The 19,800-nt window shown below is 44.2% G+C and overlaps 1 protein-coding gene across 2 annotated transcripts in view; it reads right to left on the bottom strand.

The window, feature by feature from the left end:
* LOC115458644 (E3 ubiquitin-protein ligase TRIM56-like) overlaps positions 1-19,800 on the bottom strand; it is a 64,580-nt gene that overhangs the window by 24,705 nt on the left and 20,075 nt on the right. Inside the window, exon 2 of one of the 2 annotated variants that reach the window (XM_030188484.1) lies at positions 9,116-9,170. The exons of the other annotated variant lie outside the window; for it this stretch is intronic. The gene's annotated coding sequence lies outside the window, so the exon portion shown is untranslated. The remainder of the gene's footprint in view (positions 1-9,115; positions 9,171-19,800) is intronic. 2 annotated transcript variants of the gene reach the window in all.

The raw sequence follows: 19,800 nt of genomic DNA, 5'->3' as shown, positions 1-19,800 counted from the left end.
ATTGGAGGCAAAAACACACTGTAAGAATTTTTTTAGGTATATTAAAAGCAAGAAGCCGGCAAAAGAATCGGTTGGACTAGATGACCGAGAGGTAAAAAGGGTGATCAGGGAAGACAAAGTCATAGTGGAGAGATTAAATGAATTCTTTGCTTCGGTCTTCACTTAGGAAGATTTGGGAGACATACCGGTGTCAGAAATGGCATTCGAGATCAAGATGGCCGCTGCTGTTAGTGTTTAGTGTGAGGGTAGTCCTCAATACTTGGAAACAGAATGCCTAAGAGACAGGGAAAGGCTGTGGCCCATGCCTCCACACAGCCTTCCTCCTTAACTGGTCCTATGGACAGATTTTTGGGGACTCCAGGAACAGAACGATTGGTTAGGAGCGGTCACTTGCGAGGCTCGGATGCAAGGGAAATAGAGTCTGAGTCCTCCGGGCTGGTGTAGAAAAATGCTGCCACTTGCCTCCAGTGAAATAAAGGTCAAGCTAGGCTTAGAGCTCAGGCCTAGGCCTCTACAAATCATATGACCATGTCTGACACAGAGAATCTCACTGAAGCAAAAGCTGAGATAAGCTCCCAGAGAGCTGACAAGGGGAGGGTGGAATCTGCTCTAAAAACAGCAGCTGAAAAAATGATACGTACATAAGTAATGCCATACTGGGAAAAGACCAGAGGTCCATCGAGCCTAGCATCTTGTCCCTGACAGCAGCCAATCCAGGTCAAGGGCACCTGGCAAGCTACCCAAACGTACAAACATTTTATACATGCTATTCCCAAAATTGTGGATTTTTCACAAGTCCATTTAGTAGCATTCTATGGCCTTGTCCTTTAGGAAACCGTCCACCCCCTTTTTAAACTCTGCCAAGCTAACCGCCTTCACCACTATCTCCGGCAACGAATTCCAGAGTTTAATTACACGTTGGGTGAAGAAAGATTTTCTCCGATTTGTTTTAAATTTACTACACTGTAGTTTCATCGCATGCCCCCTAGTCCTAGTATTTTTGGAAAGCGTGAACAGACGCTTCACATCCACCTGTTCCACTCCACTCATTATTTTTTATAACTCCATCATGTCTCCCCTCAGCCGTCTCTTCTCCAAGCTGAAAAGCCCTAGCCTCCTTAGTCTTTCTTCATAGGGAACTCATCCCATCCCCGCTATCATTTTTGTCGCCCTTCGCTGCACCTTTTCCAGGTCTACTATATCTTTCTTGAGATGCGGTGACCAGAATTGAACACAATACTCAGGGTGCAGTCGCACCATGGAGCGATACAACGGCATTATAACATCCTCACAACTGTTCTCCATACCTTTCCTAATAATCCCCAACATTCTATTCGCTTTCCTAGCCGCAGCAGCACACTGAGCAGAAGGTTTCAGAGTATTATCAACGACGACACCCTGAACCCTTTCTTGGTCCGTAACTCCTAATGTGGAACCTGGCATGACGTAGCTATAATTCGGGTTCTTTTTTCCCACATGCATCACCTTGCACTTGTTCACATTAAACGTCATCTGTCATTTAGTCGCTCAGTCTCCCAGTCTCGTAAGGTCCTTCTGTAACTTTTCACAATCCTCTCGTGAGTTAACGACTTTGAATAACTTTGTGTCATCAGCAAATTTAATTACCTCGCTGGTTACTCCCATCTCTAAATAATTTATAAATATATTAAAAAGCAGCGGTCCTAGCACTGACCCCTGAGGAACCCCACTAACTACCCTTCTCCATTGTGAATACTGCCCATTTAACCCCACTCTCTGTTTCCTATCCTTCAACCAGTTTTTAATCCACAATAGGTTATCTCCTACTATCCCATGACCCTCCAATTTCCTCTGTAGTCTTTCATGAGGTACCTTATCGAACGCCTTTTGAAAATCCAGATACACAATATCAACTGGCTGGCTCCCCTTTGTCCACGTTTGTTTACTCCTTAAAAGAATTGAAGTAAATTGGTCAGGCAAGATTTCCCTACACTAAAGCCATGCTGACTTGGTCTCAGTAATCCATGTCCTCGGATGTGCTCTGTGATTTTGTTTTTAATAATAGCCTCTACCATTTCCCCCGGCACCAACTTCAGACTCACCGGTCTATAATTTCCTGGATCTCCCCTTGAACCTTTTTTAAAAATCGGCATTACATTGGCCACCCTCCAATCTTCCGTTACCACGCCCGATTTTAAGGATAAATTGCATATCACTAACAGTAGCTCTGCAAGCTCATTTTTCAGTTCTATCAGTACTCTAGTATGTATACCATCCGGTCCAGGAGATTTGCTACTCTTCAGTTTTCTGAACTGCCCCATTACGTCCTCCAGGTTTACCATGAAGTCAGTAAGTTTCTCCGACTCGTCCGCTTGAAATACCATTTCCGACACCGGTATCCCACCCAAATATTCCTCGGTGACGACCAAAGCAAAGAATTCATTCAATCTCTCCGCTACGTCTGTCATCCTTGCTCGCCCCTTTTAACTCCTCTGTTGTCCAGCGGCCCAACCGATTCTCTTGCCGGCTTCCTGCTTTTAATATACCAAAAAAATGTTTTACTATTTTTTTTGCCTCTAGTGCTATCTTTTTTTCATAATCCCTCTTGACCTTCTTGCATTTGCTTTGACACTCCTTATGTTGTTTCTTGATATTTTCAGACGGTTCTTTCTTCCATTTTCTGAAGGCGTTTCTTTTAGCCCTAATAGCTTCCTTCACCTCACTTTTCAACCAGGCCGGCTGTCTTTTGGACTTCCGTCTTTCTTTTGTAATTCACGGAATATATTTGGCCTGGGCCTCTAGGATGGTACTTTTGAACAGCATCCATGCCTGTTGTACAGTTTTTACCCTCTCAGTTGCCCCTCTAAGTTTTTTTTTACCGTTCTTCTCCTTCTATCATAGTCTCCTTTTTTAAAGTTAAACGCTAACGTATTTGACTTCCTATGTATAGTTACTTCAAGGTAGATATCAAAACTGATCATATTATGATCACTGTTATCAAGCGGCCCCAGTACCATAACGTCCCTCACTAGATCATGCGCTCCACTAAGGACCAAGTCTAGAATTTTTCCTACTCTCGTCGGCTCCTGCAACAGCTGCTCCATAAAGCTGTCCTTGATTTCATCAAGGAATTGTACCTCTCTAGTGTGTCCTGATGTTACATTTACCCAGTCTATATTTGGGTAATTAAAGTCTCCCATTTTTATCACATTGCCCATTTTGTTTGCATCTCTGATTCCTTTTATCATTTCTGCGTCTACCTGCTCATCCTGACGAGGCGGACGGTAGTACACTCCTATCACCGTCCTTTTCCCTTTTATACATGGAATTTCAACCCACAATGATTCAAAGGTGTGATTTGTGTCCTGCTGAATTTGTAATCTATCTGAGTCAAGGCTCTCGTTAATATACAATGCTACCCTCCACCAGTCCGGTCCAGCCTATCACTACGATATACTTTGTACCCCGGTATGATAGTGTCCCACTGGTTATCTTCCTTCCACCAGGTCTCAGTAATGCCTATTATGTCCAATTTTTCATTTAGTGCAGTATATTCCAACTCTCCCATCTTATTTCTTAGACTCCTAGCATTTGCATATAGACATTTCAGAGTATGTTTGCTGTTCCTATTTGCATGATGCTTAGTGCTTGATGACAAAGTTGTAAGCAAAGATGTTTTGGGAACAAACAGATAATAGCGGGTCAAGATGAACATTTAGGAGGGCTGTGAGACATGGGAACTTGTAGAATCATAACAAATTTATTGATGTCTAGAAGTTAGTAGCTGATTATAAGCAAAGATTACCTATGGGAAACTGGAGTGTCCATAGGGATCAATGTTTGAAGAAATGTATTTAAAGGCTGCCAGTTAGGCACTGCTGGGGAGAAGCCTGTAACCTGTGATGGCACCTGCCATGTGTCACGGAGTGCTGCTCTCCCAATATCTGAATGCCTGCTTGATAAATGTACTGTGATGCCTTTCTGTGTTAAGTTTGCTTTTGGTAAGTAATTAATAAACTTTTGAAAACTATGCAAGTGAGTCTTACTGATTGATGGGGTTAATGCTCAGGCTGTGTAAAACAAGCTGAGAATATATTCAAGGTAAAAGTAATTCATTATTTTCATTTGGTAGACACCCTACTGCCTCGCCTGCTTATGGCGTTATAGCCTTCCAATAGACTCTACAAATAATAATCATTTTGGTAAGCAGAGGATGGTTGGGTGGTTCTGGTTAATTAGTGGTTAATTTAATTACGTAGAGTCTATTGTGCTTTGCTTGTTCCACTGGGATTAAATGGTTAAATGTGTCCGCCACCTTTAAAACTATATTTTCTAAATTTAAGAAAATCTGAGCTCTGCTCAGTGTGCAAGGTCCTTTCTTCCGGGAAAACTGCCAAAGCAAGATTGTTGACAGTTTGAGTCTTTCATATTCTGTAAACAGAGATACCACGAGCGATTCTAGCCTCTAGTGGTTTGAGATGCTGAAACAGAATTGGAAAAGTGAGTTTAAAGTAATACTGGGGAATGTTCTGTTTTTTTCGGTGTGCTTTCTGCTCTGTACTGAAAGTGAAGGGGACTTTCCATAGTCCTGCTCTGTACTAAGAGCCAGGTATTTTCCGTTACCCAGCCTTACACTATTCTAAAGTATGAAAACGATGGGGAAACCCCATGTTTGTTCCAACTTCAGCCTAGCGTTTACTTTTTGAATTACAAGCACTACCTTTTCTGCTTTAAAATTTCATTTTTTGTTAGACAGTTTCCCATAAGTGGAGACTGACCTCCCCCTTTCTAGAGGTACGCTTAGGACTTCTTCCCGCCACAGGCGGAGTGTTAAAGTCTTTTGTGGGTCCTGTTCCCCTCAAACAAAGGGAGTGTTGAGGGGCTACTTCTACCAAGGTGTTTTTAGGGTTATACGCTTTGTATAGGAGTGTTTGAGACTGGTTTCCCGCCAAAGGCGAAGTGCGGCAGCCCTATGTAGGTCCGGTTGTCCCTCTAGACTGAGGAGTGTTACGGCCTACTTCCCTTTGCATTGGAATACTGGATTCCTACTTCCCTGTACAAAGGAGTGGTTTTGAGGGTGTCTCTATAAGGAGTACTATCCAAATGTATCTAAAACGTATCCAAAATTTATCTATCTGAAATTTTTCCAAATTACTCTTTTTTAGAGGTTTGAAGTTGATTTAACTGTGTGGCAAGGGTGTTTTAGGTGGCCCTAAGTTTCTTGTAATGGATCCTGAAGAAAGATTTAATTAGTGGACGCATTAATTAATGACTCAGGTTTAGAACGCGGGATCTGCTAAGTCTCTTGACAGTTGAGTTCTACTGTATCTTGTCCCGGTGAGCTAAAGAAGTAGCTCTGCGAGTTACCGTGGACAACGCACTCTTCTTACTCAGACGCACTCGCAGATTGCCTGAGTAAAAGTGAGGTATCTAAGCAGCTCCCTTTGTGAGCCCTCTCTCGATTGAAGTGGTGTGACTCGAGCATTAGAGGAGTATCCCTGAAGAGTGGTGAGTATAGATTTCATTTTAATTTTGGATAGAATTTTAATGCAGATTTAGGTATAGTGCCAGCCTTGTTGTATTTCATTTAGTAATAATTAATTTGTGCCACACACTTTTCCAACCATGCCCTCACCCCTAGAAACCGTGATAAAATTTTTCCCGAATGAAAAAAAGGTCCTCACTTGCGAGAGAAATGGTTCAAGACATGGAAAAAATGACCCAACCCTTAATTGGCCCGTCTCTGGCTGTTTTGAGCATGCCAAATTACGTGGCTTGATCGCTTACAATGACTCCCATAAAACAGGGAAGTCCAGAACTAAATATCTGAATGTGATCAATACATTTATCCTTATTGAAGATCAGGAAGCAAATTCCAAATCTCTGCCCAACCCTGAAGACTTGGCGCTTCCACCTTTGGATTCGACCCTACCTACAGCTCCGCCTCCATATGAGGCAGGGTTTTCTAACAAACTTTTAACCTGTGGCGTTGCTGTTGGTTATACACCCTTACCCCCGCATTTCCTGAACCCCACAAATCCTCTCTCTACACCTCTCTACACCTGTTTCCCATCCCATCATTCTTAACAAACCCACTTCTGTACAGATCTCCGGGACAGTAGATCTGTCACCTCTTCCCTCCAGTCTGGAACCCGTTGTTCCAGGTGCTGCTATCCCTACCATCCCTCAGCCCGTACCCCTGCCCACACCTGGCGTGCCTGCCATGGCCAGCTCTTCTATCCCTGAATCTGCATCCTTACCTCAGACCCTCCCTGCAGTCCCCAAATCCATAACCCTTAATCCTCCCTCTCTCCAGGGCTTACAACCGGATTCAGTGGACCCCCTGTTACTCCCTATCCCTTCGGCCAATGCCTATCCAGCTCAGCCCCCAGTTGATGCTATGACGGTATTTGACAAAATAGACCAGGCTCTTAGTGCTTTGCGGCAACCAGAAGTTGCCACCCCTTCAATCCCTGTATAGGCATCCCGACCACAGGATAGGGAGTGCATTGTCCCCTATCCTACTACCCCTTCACTACCCTATGGCCCCCTTCCTCATACTGCCTTATTAGGCAAGCTACGGCTTCCACACGACGACCAGAAGTCACCGTTGACACTGTCAGTACCCTAAGTCATTTGCCCCCTATGTCAGAGCTACGACGACAGTATCGTATCCCTTCTTCTCCTACCCATTATTCTAGCCCAGCTCACACTGCTCCACTGTTTTCTGGCAACACCGAGTATGCTGTCCTGCCGCCAGCTTTAACTCCAATGGCCGCAGCAGACAATAATGCTGAAGACTGGCCACGCATGGGGGCCCGTCCTAAGATTCAGATTAATCGTCCCCCTTGTCCCCGACCTGCATCTTCATCCCTTGCCTTAGCTGCAGGCGGTTTGCCCTCTATAAAGCATGAACTACTTGATCACCCCCCCTTGAGACACTCCAATTCACAGGCTGTACCCATACCTGTACAGCATCCCACATCTGATATTGTGTCCCATCTTGTGCCACATGATGCCTCAATTGTGACTTTACCAGCCCAGCAACTCACAACTGAGGTTCCGCCTTCTTATGCCCCGCTAGTAACCACTCCTCCTCTAGATTCAGCCTCCTCAAGTCTAGTTATACAGGATCGTACAGTAAATGATCGTATAGATGCAGTTATTTCCCACACTTCCCCAGATCAATTGATTCAAGGTTATCACCCTACCCTTGAGGACACTTATGTCCCGCTTATCGCAGACAACACTCAGTCTAAACAGCCATTGGGTTACAAATTACCTGACGATACTGACCACAGCCTTGCTGTACTTACTACCTCATCCCCTGCCAAAGTCCTGCGTTACTGAACAAATTGTCTGGCGGCAATCTCCACACAGAGTATACCCCTTACTCCGCTGCTGATCTTAATGCCCTTGTACAGCAGTTACCAAACATTACCAATGGTGGGAATAAATGGATTTGCCAGTTTCGCAAAACCACACTTCGTACCATTTTTGCTGTTGGCGACATCAAAACCCTATTAGGTTGCACCCCACATGCCAATGTGGGCGACCTGTTTACACAGGCAGGATATGCTGAAATAATTATTTCAACTACCTTTGATGGTAACCCTTTTGCTTCAATTGAAACTAAACTATTTGCTGCTATCCATACTGCCCTTCCTCCCCGTAAGGACTTTTCCGTCCTTACCTCTCAGAGATGGGTTCCAGACTCTGAACCTATTGAGACTTTTTTTTTTTTACTCAGAATGCAACAACTATACAGAGATGAGACAAAACAAAGGTTTGATGCTAAAAATTCTCTTCCTGTCTTTTACCGTCTCCTGAAGGAGACCTTACCCTCCAAAGTTAAGAAAGGTCTTGACAATACTGTGGGTCTCTCTTACAAGTTGTGGCCAGAAATGAAAGACCACATTCTGTACCACTGCAGACTCCTCGTTAAAAACAAACAGAATGAAATCCGTAAAGAACGAGCTATGAGTACCCATCTTATGACCCTGAAGATAGCTAAACTAAAGGATGAGCAGTCCTCATCGACCAGCTCATTCACTTCCACCTCTAGATCCCCCATGTCATCACCCTGTTACCCTTCAACTCCCAGTTCCTGCTCACCAAATTTGTCTCCAATCAATTACGGTACACCATCCACCAGTTCTTGCACCAAGGTTCAGAACCCTTGTGCTAATTGCCCTCCAGAGTGTACGGAGATTCCCTTTTGTGTGAAACATGACCCTCACATGTCCAGTTTCACCACGTATTCTGGCAATAATAATAATGCCAGACAGCCCAATCCTGGCCCATACCACAATGATAACAGAATTGAGTTCCCCATGTCACGGGGTAGGCAGAAACAGAAATCTGTCCCTAGGGGTCCTGTGAACCGCAATATGCAACCGTACCCCAACACTAACCAGTATAGTCCACATCGTCGAATAAATGTTGAATGTTGGTGTTGCCATCGCATGGGTCATTTTGCGGCCGAATATCGAAGTCCTACAACGTCCTTTGACAGGCATGCTGTTCACCAGTCTTCCCCTGACCACCAATTATTCCCCTTGTGGAACCCTAACCAACGCCGTTCTCAGTGACTAGGCATAGTCCGCACCCAAGCGGGTTATGAGGACCCTATGATTACCCTGCTAATATGCAATATACCCGTTTCTTTTCTAATTGACACAGGTGCTTCCTGCTCTGTGCTGGCTAATGCTCCTCAAAAGCTGAAAAAGCACCTTAAACTCTCCCATGAAAAACTTACGACCACAGGTTTCAATGGGGTCCCCACAGACACTCCTATTCTTGAACCTCTACCTATACAGTTTGATGACCAACAGTTTTCTGCGGCTCTGTTGTATGCTCCTGTTTGCCCTGTTAATTTGCTTGGAAGAGGAGACCTACTGACTCTTTTCAAGTTTCAAATTAACTTTGATTTACCTGGTCCCACAGACAATAACAGCCCAGAACACCGCAGCCTGACTCATTTTTGGAAAAACCAAATACGAGAGCGCAATGCCCCTAAGAGAGAAACTGCACTGGCTCCCACTCAAGGAATGAATTGAGTTCAAGATCTGCACGATTGTACACAAAATTATTCACGCAGATGCCCCACTCTACATGCTAAACCTAATAGACTTACCACCCAGAAATGCCAGAAGATCAGCCCGCAAGTTCCTCCATTTGAACTTCTCCAGCTGTAAAAGAATTAAATACAGGCATAAGCTACTACCTTTGCGTACAAAAGCACACAGATATGGAACGCACTACCCATGGACCTGAAAACCACGAACAACTTAACCAGCTTTCGCAAATCTATGAAAACACATCTCTTCAACAAGGCATACAAAAATAATCCTTAATGAAACAAATCATTCCTTACACCACCCAAATGCTTTAAACACCCCTCACACAACCTTACCTAACACCTTCTAACTAATTATTCTTTTACCTCCAGCCTATTACAGAATGTATCTAAGATTATGTAATGATGATATCATATTAACACCCTGTAAGCCACATTGAGCCTGCAAAAAAGGTGGGATAATGTGGGGTACAAATGCAATAAATAATAATAAATAATAATAACTCCCTTTTGATGGCAGTGACGTCTTATGTTGATCATCAGATTACTGATGCTCTAAACAAATTACCTGATTACTTGTGGGCAGCCCCTTCCTCACCTTACGGTGAAGTGGTCAATTGATCACATCACATAGAGCTGTTGCCTAAATGCAAAGGTCCCAAAATTTCTCAATACCCTCTTAAGTAAAGAGGTGTGGTAGCCGTGTTAGTCCACTCTTAAAGGTTATCAATAGAAATCAAACAAAATAAAACATGGAAAAGAAAATAAGATGATACGTTTTTTATTGGACATAACTTAATACATTTCTTGATTAGCTTTCGAAGGTTGCCCTTCTTCGTCAGTTCAGAAATAAGCAAATGTGGTAGCAGATAGTATATATAAGAGAAACATCAAAGCATTACTTTGACAGTCTGACAGAGTGGGAGGGTGGGGGTATGCATGGGGACATCAAAGCATTTCATTGATATTCTAATAGGATGGGTGTGGGTAGGTGAGAGGAGGGTGATAAACAGAGAAATAAACAGAGAAATACAACTTTATGGTTTATAATGGGCTAGAAAACCTAAGACCAGAACACTGCACCAGTGATTTCACTGTAAGAATCCTGAAAGGTAACTTTAAAACAATACAGGAATGCAAGACCTTTGAAGTCAGAATGATTGAATATTTTGACACCCAACAGACAGGACTTAATAAGGATCTGGGTTTTCTAGCCCATTATAAACCATAAAGTTGCAAATGCTAGGAGTCTAAGAAATAAGATGGGAGAGTTGGAATATATTGCACTAAATGAAAAATTGGATATAATAGGCATTACTGAGACCTGGTGGAAGGAGGATAACCGGTGGGACACTGTCATACCGGGGTACAAAGTATATCATAGTGATAGGGTGGACCGGACTGGTGGAGGGTTAGCATTGTATATTAACGACAGCCTTGACTCAGATAGATTACAAATTCAGCAGGACACAAATCACACCTTTGAATCATTGTGGGTTGAAATTCCATGTATAAAAGGGAAAAGGACGGTGATAGGAGTGTACTACCGTCCGCCTCGCCAGGATGAGCAGGTAGACGCAGAAATGATAAAAGAAATCAGAGACGCAAACAAAATGGGCAATGTGATAATAATGGGTGACTCCAATTATCCAAATATAGACTGGGTAAATGTAGCATCGGGACACGCTAGAGAGGTACAATTCCTTGATGAAATCAAGGACAGCTTTATGGAGCAGCTGTTGCAGGAGCCGACAAGAGAAGGAAAAATTCTAGACTTGGTCCTTAGTGGAGAACATGATCTGGTGAGGGACATTATGGTACTGGGGCCGCTTGATAAAAGTGATCATAATATGATCAGTTTTAATATCAACCTTGAAGTAACTATACACAAGAAGTCAAATACGTTAGCGTTTAACTCTAAAAAAGGAGACTATGATAAAATGAGAAGAACGGTGGAAAAAATCTTAGGGGACAACTGAGAGGGTAAAAACTGTACAACAGGCATGGATGCTGTTCAAAAATACCATCCTGGAGGCCCTGGCCAAACATATTCCACTAATTAGAAAAGAAAGACGGAACTCCAAAAGACAGCCGACCTGGTTGAAAAGTGAGGTGAAGGAAGCTATGACTAAAAGAAACGCCTTCAGAAAATGGAAGAAGGAACCGTCTGAAAATAACAAGCATAAGGAGTGTCAAAGCAAATGCAAGGTACAGATAAAGAAGGACAAGAGGGATTACGAAAAAAAGATAGCATTAGAGGCAAAAAAAAATAGTAAACATTTTTTCGGTATATTAAAAGCAGGAAGCCGGCGAAAGAATCAGTTGGGTTGCTGGATGACAGAGGGGTAAAAGGGGCGATCAAGGAAGACAAAGACGTAGCGGAGAGATTGAATGAATTCTTTGCTTCGGTCTTCACAGAGGAAGGTTTTGGGTGGGATACCGGTGTCGGAAATGATATTTCAAGCGGACGAGTCTGAGAAACTTACTGACTTCATGGTAAATCTGGAGGAAGTAATGGGGCAGTTTGGCAAACTGAAGAGTAGCAAATCTCCTGGACTGGATGGTATCCATCCTAGAGTACTGATAGAACTGAAAAATGACTAAAATCGAGCGTGGTAACGGAAGAGTGGAGGGTGGCCAATGTAACGCTGATTTTTTAAAAAGGTTCCAGGGGAGATCCGGGAAATTATAGACCGGTGAGTCTGACATCGGTGGCGGAGAAAATGGTAGAGGCTATTACTAAAAACAAAATTACAGAGCACATCCGAGGACATGGATTACCGAGACCAAGTCAGCACGGCTTTTGTGTGGGGAAATCTTGCCTGACCAATTTACTTCAATTCTTTGAAGGAGTAAACAAACATGTGGACAAAGGGGAGCCGGTTGATATTGTGTATCTGGATTTTCAAAAGGCATTTGACAAGGTACCTCATGAAAGGCTACAGAGGAAATTGGAGAGTCATGGGATAGGAGGAAAAGTCCTATTGTGGATTCAAAAACTGGTTGAAGGATCGGAAACAGAGCGTGGGGTTAAATGGGCAGTATTCACAATAGAGAAGGGTAGTTAGTGGGGTTCCTCAGGGGTCTGTGCTAGGACCGCTGCTTTTTAATATATTTATAAATCATTTAGAGATGGGAGTAACTAGCGAGGCAATTAAATTTGCTGATGACACAAAGTTATTCAAAGTTGTTAACTCGCGACAGGATTGTGAAAAATTAGAGAAGGACCTTACGAGACTGGGAGATTGGGCGGCTAAATGGCAGATGACGTTTAATGTGAGCAAGTGCAAGGTGATGCATGTGGGAAAAAAGAACCTGAATTATAGTTACGTCATGCAAGGTTCCACGTTAGGAATTATGGACCAAGAAAGAGATTTGGGTGTCGTCGTCGATAATACGCTGAAACCTTCTACTCAGTGTGCTGCCGCCGCCAGGAAAGCAAATAGAATGTTGGGTATTATTAGGAAAGGTATGGAAAGCAGGAGTGAGGATGTTATAATACCGTTATACCGCTCCATGGTGCGACCGCACCTTGAGTATTGTGTTCAATTCTGGTCGCCGCATCTCAAGTATGATATAGCAGAATTGAAAAAGGTGCAGCGAAGGGCGAGTAAAATGAAAGCGGGGATGGGACGCCTTCCCTATGAAAAAAGACTAAGGAGGCTAGGGCTTTTCAGCTTGGAGAAGAGACGGCTGAGGGGGGACATGATAGAGGTATATAAAATAATGAGTGGAGTGGAACAGGTGGATGTGAAGCGTCTGTTCACGCTTTCCAAAAATACTACGACTAGGGGGAATGCGATGAAACTACAGTGTAGTAAATTTAAAACAAATAGGAGAAACTTTTTCTGCACCGAACCCGTAATTAAACTCTGGAATTCGTTGCCGGAGAACGTGGTGAAGGCGGTTAGCTTGGCAGAGTTTAAAAAGGGGTTAGACAGTCACGTGATGCTAGGCGAGGGGTAGGACGCCGCAAGACTGAGCTCTGAGGCCCCGATGTAACATCGCCCCCCTAGCAGCTTAAATCGGCGAACTTGAAATCTGTATAAGAAGGAAAGACAGACGGGACATCCCAGACTAGCGAACTGTGGAATTTACAAGGAGAAAAACTAATAATATGTCCTCCAAAACGATGCGGAAAGACGGAGCACGAGGGAGAACGGGAGAAAGTAAAATGGCGGATCCCGGCCCCTCGGGGGAAACAGTGAGCTCCGCTTGGGCCAATGAAATTGCAGCAGAGGTATCGCAATTACTGGAATCCTCCGTGGACCTGAAATTGCAGAGAATTTCTGAGAAACTCGATGTCATGGATGAGAAATTAGAAGGTTTAAAAACCGATCTGACGGGATTCCAACAACGGCTATCGGAGCTGGAAGACAGGAGTGCCCAGCAGGAGGGTCATCATAAAAAATGGCAGCAGAGGATTACCCAGTTGGAATCAAAAGTGGATGATCTAGAAAATAGATCACGAAGAAACAATATCAGGCTGGTGGGGATCCCAGAGACTGTACGGGAAGTAGACCTGCAGGCCGTGTTGGAAACGTGGCTGCCGAAGGTGCTCGATGCGCAGGAGTTGGCGAACAATTTAAAAATTGAAAGAGCACAGCGTCTGGGTCAACTGAGACCCGAAGCGCAAAGACCTCGAGTGGTAATTTGCAAAATACTAAACTACAACCACAAACAGGAGGTTTTGAGGTTATGGCGATCCCGGGGCACGGTGTGCTATGAGACACACAAGGTGCTGTGCTTTCAAGATTTTTCGACTGCAGTGGCGGCACAGCGAAAGCAATTCGTAGGAGCATGCACTGAACTCCACAACAGACGGATTCGGTTCGCACTGCTTTATCCGGCAAGATTGAGGGTCCAACATGAAGGCCGGACCCGCTTTTTCGACACCGCAACGGAAGCGCTGCAGTTTGCCAAGCAGATACAAGGAGGCACGGAGCAGACTGTCGAGGATGAAGTACGCTGAAGAAAAAAGTGGAAACCATAGCAAGAACGAGGGCTAAAGAACTTTCACAGTGTTCTGCCGAAGAGGCGGAGGATATTTAAAGCAGTAGCGGGAGCAGAGCCTTGAGTGCGCTACTGTTGTGAGACATTCTGTACAATTGCTTTAATTTCATGTGAGTTGGGGAATTGCGGGTGGGCAAAAGTTCAATATGCATAACAAGTTGTTTTAAAAGATATGGTTGAGGTTTTAATTGAAGGTTAACTAGAAGGGGACTCCTCAAATATGTTTAAGGGAGGAGGGAGTTTTCAAGATAAAGATGTTTAATCTGAATGTTGTTTGAAATGGGATTTCCCGAATATGTTAACGGGAGATGAGAGTTGGCAATATAAAGTGGCATAGTGGAGTGGGCCCTGTACATCTCGATAAAGAGGAAGCTGCAGGGGGGAGGGGCAGGGCGTTAGCGTGACCGGTTCTTAGAGAGCACAATGTGTAGTATATGGAAGAGGGGGAGGGAGGGTGGGAGGGAGGGGGGGAGTGAACAGTGGGTAGAGGAGAAGGGGGCCTTCAATTCGTTTCTTTTGGAATTCATTTGGTTTATTTTATTTATTTAAATGTTTTTTTATCATTGGCTTCGCGCACTGAAGAGTGGCAGGGGAGGTTATTTCGGATAAAAAGAGGGGTACCTAAGGGCTGGGAGGTACGCTCTCTGTTCAACAGAAAAAGGCTGAGACAGTGGAAATGGATGAAGTGGAGTGTTGGGGTCAGTTAAATTGTTATCTTGGAATGTAGGGGGAGTTTCTTCGCCCATAAAACGGAAAAAAATCTTGCAGGCTTTGCAACGCCAGGCGGCCGATATTGTGTTTCTTCAAGAGACACATCTGACGACGCAAGAGCATGATAAATTCCAGCAGGGCTGGGTGGGTGCTGTAGTGGGCGCTCCTGCTAACAATAAGAAGGCGGGAGTATTGGTACTATTTCGAAAGGGGCTACCAATATCTATAAAATCGGTTAGGAGGAGCGCAATGGGTAGATATGTCTTGATAGAGGTGGAGCTGGGGGGAATTCCCTACGTTTTCTGTAACATATATGCACCGAATGTATATGAGAAAAAATTTTACAAAGAAATTATAGACCTGCTGTCTCCATATCAGGTGGGAAATGTGGTGCTGGGAGGAGACTTTAACATGGTATATGACCCAGAGATGGATAAGACTAGTAAGGGAGGCCCGGGGCCTCGACACTATTTAAGGGGGCTACCATTCTTGTGCTCTACATTGGAATTGGTAGATGCTTGGAGGGTGTTACACCCAGGCAGTAGGGATTACACTCATTTATCCCGGGCACATTCTTCACTATCCAGAATAGATTACATATTTATTTCACGTCCCCTTTTTGCTAAAACAGTGGAGGCAGAGATCGGTCCAAGTGAAATTTCGGATCACTCTCCCATATGGGTACGGCTGGAATTGGGAGGAGACCGGAGCGGGTATAGGGGGTGGTCTTTTCCATTTGAGCTGTATAAGGATGCGAAATTTCGGGAAATGTTGCAGAGCAAATGGAAAGAATATGAATACAACAACAAAGAACATAAAGACCAATATGGGTTGTACTGGGAAACGGCAAAGGCAGTCCTGAGAGGAGAAATTATTAATTATAGGGCTTGGACGCGGAAGCGAAGGGATAAAGAAATATTACGCTTAGAAAAAGAAGTCCGAATACACCGGCTGAAATATGGGGCTACACAGACAGAAGAACAGAAATTAGTCTATCTGACAACCCAGAGAGAGTTAAATGAGCTCCTGCATGAGAGGGCTAAGAAATCTATACTGTATTATAAACACCAGTTGTTCCAGTATGGGAACAAGGCAGGAACGTTGCTGAGTCGATTGGCTAAGGGGAAAAAAGGGACGACTCGACTTTTACAAGTAAAACGCCAGGATGGCACAGTAGTCAGACGTGAAAAGGACATAGTAGAGAGTTTCCGCAGATACTATGCAGACCTGTATGGGGAGCCATCGGGGATAATACCAGATAGCACATTGTTTTTGGATAATATTGACCTGCCACAGATATCGGCAAAACAGGGGGAAATCCTTGACGCCCCTATTGAGGAAGGGGAGTTAATGTTGGCCCTGCAACAGAGTGAGGTACATAAGGCACCAGGACCAGATGGTTTTAGTGTGGCTTTTTATAAGATTCTACAGGAACAGGTGACTTTACCTCTATTAAATTTATTTAACTATATGGCTAGTACTGCCACGGTTCCAGAGACTCTTGGACTAGCTAAAATTATTGTTCTGCCTAAACCCGGTAAGGATCCAGGGGACATGGGATCATATAGACCGATCTCCCTATTAAACTGTGATGTCAAACTTTATGCAAAAATTTTGGCAAATAGATTGGCCCGAGTGCTGCCAGACTTGGTGGCCTCTCTGCAAGTAGGGTTTGTGAAGGGCAGATCGGTGGTAAGTAATATCAGAGCTCTTATCGCTTCCTTGGAGAAAGTGAAGGAGCAGCAACGGCCTTCTCTGCTAATAAGTTTTGATGTGGAGAAGGCCTTTGATCGGGTGGTATGGCACTTCATGTTTAAAGTTTTGCAGAAGGTAGGTATTGGGGGATTTTTTAGGAATGCAGTGGGGGCTCTTTACTCAGACCCCCAAGCGTACATGTAGATAAATGGGGTAGGGTCGCAACCGTTTTTGATAAGGAGGGGGGTGAGGCAGGGGTGTCCTCTCTCTCCGCTATTGTTTGTTCTGTCTTTAGACCCATTAATACGAGAGATTGAGTCTCGCCCGGAGATAGTGGGGGTTACCTGGGGTTCTGTTGGCTTTAAAATATCTGCATTTGCGGATGACTTATTAGTGCATCTTACAGAACCCAAGAGGTCGCTGGGAGCCCTATTGGAATTGTTTCAGGAGTATGGAGACTTTGCTGGTTTTAAAATAAACTATTCCAAATCTCTGGCATTAACAGATACAGATAGCGTGAGAATGGAGTGGGGGAATGATTTTCCTTTAAAGTGGGCCAGGGAATGCTTCAAATACTTAGGAGTACAGGTGGCCATGAGCACAAAGGCCTTTTACGCTCTCAACTTTACTAAACTACTGGATAATATGAGATGTCGGCTGAAGCAATGGGAGGCCTTGCCGCTGACGTTACACGGGAGGGTCCAGCTGTTCCGCATGGTGGAGTTTCCCCGATGGCTTTACACACTACAGGTTTTACCGTTGCGCTTAAAAAATAAAGATATTAAGCAGTTCCATAAGTACTTACGACAGTTTATTTGGGGGGGGGGGGGGGGGGGAAGCCTAAAGTACCTTTAGACATACTGGTAGGCTCTTGGAAATTAGGAGGCATAGGGCTCCCAGCTATTAAAAAATACAACCAAGCGTGTTTGTTGAGGCATCTGGGGGACTGGTTATTAGATAAACAAGACTTCACCCCGTGGCAATTGGAACAGGTTTATTTCTTGCCATTTCACCCACATTATTTACTTCATGAGGCAGAGAACAAATTGCCAAATAAATTTAAGGGAAGTTTGCTATTGGAACCAATGCGGGCGATCTGGCGAGATCTCAATAGCTATTGGGGGCTGGAAGGGGATATGTCGGATATATTGCCGTTACAAGGTAACCCAAACTTCTCACCTGGGTCAGAAAACAGGGTGTTTCGAAGGTGGGCCTCACAGGGGATTTCGAGGTTGGAACACGTATTGGGGACCAGAGGAGGTCTGTTAAATTTGGGTGCTCTGGGGGTTGGTTTCACTATTAGCCACACATTTGCTCATCAGCAATTAGCTCATTATGTTAGATCCCTAAATATTGAAAAGCTTACTAGTGGACATGGGAAGAAAATCAGGGAATTTTTCAAAACAGTAACTGGGGAGCGGCTCACAGTGTCGGGACTGCACAAGGCTCTATGGGCGATGGGTCCACAGAAAAAAACTGAAGCAATTACCGCACGCTGTGCACGAGATATGCAGAAGCCCAGCTTAGCGCTGGATTATAGCAAGTTGGCATCTCGTATACCTGAGATCTCGATCAATGCGACACTACGGGAATGTCAATATCGAATCTTATATCGAGCATACATGACCAAACTACAGGTATTTAAGATGGGAGGAGTGCCGGACCCACTATGTTCTAAGTGCCGGCAACAAGACAGTACATTTTATCATTGCCTGTGGGAATGCCCCGGAGTGCAAAGGTTCTGGCACAATATAATACAATATCTGGAGGGATTAGTGGGATCTCGGATTAATTGTTCCTTTATGGGGATTATCCTTGATAAACATGAGCTCTTTGTCCTCCAACGAGGTAGTCAGAAGACACTGGTGCGCAAAGCCTGCCTGCTGGGGAAAAAATTGATTATGACTGGGTGGTTGAGTGTGGACCCACCAGAGTTTTGGCATTGGAGAAACAGAGTTCACGAGCTCTTATTGCATGAGCGTAGGGTGGTGGGAACTTCCCCGAAGAAGAGAACACAGTTCCTGGAGATTTGGAGACCTTACATCCAGTCCCTGGCGCCGCGTGCGCGAAGCTTAATATTGAATAGCTTATAAAAAAGCTCAGTTTTTTTTTTCCTCAAGTTTTACTATAAGGGGGATTTAGTTCACTATATGAAGTATGGGGGCCTATCGGGAACAGAGGGACTCACTCACAGGGTGACGCAGTCGAGCGGGGGGTGAGCAGGGAAAGCCGCCCCCGATTCGTTTGCAGATCCTTGTTCCAGGGTACCCTATCAACAGTCCTAAAGGGAAAGGGACCGTAGTTAACAGAATATGATATCATGGATAACAGGGTTACCCTGGAAAGTCTGAACGAACAATGGCAGAGTGAATACTTATTAGGATTAAAAGGGTGGAAGGAGATGGGAGAGCGGGATACGAAGTTTAGAGGTTAAGATATGGTGCATAAAGGTCAGTGGGTTGTTCGAAGGAGGGGGGAGGAGGGGGTTGGGAGGATAATGGGGGGAGGGTGGGAGAAATTGATAAACTATTGATGATGGCAATTTAGATGTCTGAATATAAGTCCAATGTGACGTGTCAATGTAACATGTTAAATTTTACGATTTTGTTAAGCATTGTATCATCAATAAAAACCGTTAAAACATAAAAAGGGGTTAGACTGTTTGCTAAAGGACAAGTCCATAAACCGCTACTAAATGGACATGGGAAAAATCCACAATTCCAGGAATAACATGTATAGAATGTTTGTACGTTTGGGAAGCTTGCCAGGTGCCCTTGGCCTGGATTGGCCGCTGTCGTGGACAGGATGCTGGGCTCGATGGACCCTTGGTCTTTTCCCAGTGTGGCATTACTTATGTACCCTGCAGAAATACCATTCCACTATTGATTTGTCTAATGCCTTTTTTTTCTATTAAACTTTACTCTGAAAGCCACCCTTTAACAGCTTTTCAGTTTGACAATACCACCTACCAGTGGACACGCCTTCTACAGGGTTTTATTGACAGCCCTACAATTTTCTCTCAGACACTTGCAGGACATATACGTGAATTTAAGGATGATTGGTATGTTTTGCCACCTCACACTTCCATCATTCAATATGTAGATGATATGCTGATTACATGCCCAGACTTTGATACCTGTTTGCGGATTACCTGTGACTTTCTAGTCTTTTTAGTTACGAAAGGGTACAAAGTAAACCGCAAAAAGCTACAGACTGCCCAATCCCAAGTTACTTTCCTTAGCCATCAGATAGGCTCACAGGAGCGTGGCCTTGGACCCGAGACTCTGCAGCATGTTTCTTCCTTATGTATGCCCGGTACTGTC

The sequence above is a fragment of the Microcaecilia unicolor genome, unplaced genomic scaffold (assembly GCF_901765095.1).
Source record: "Microcaecilia unicolor unplaced genomic scaffold, aMicUni1.1, whole genome shotgun sequence".
In the NCBI taxonomy this organism is placed as follows: domain Eukaryota; kingdom Metazoa; phylum Chordata; class Amphibia; order Gymnophiona; family Siphonopidae; genus Microcaecilia; species Microcaecilia unicolor.
The sequence above is the reverse complement of the archived record's forward strand: the minus strand, read 5'-3'. Positions and strand labels throughout refer to the sequence as shown.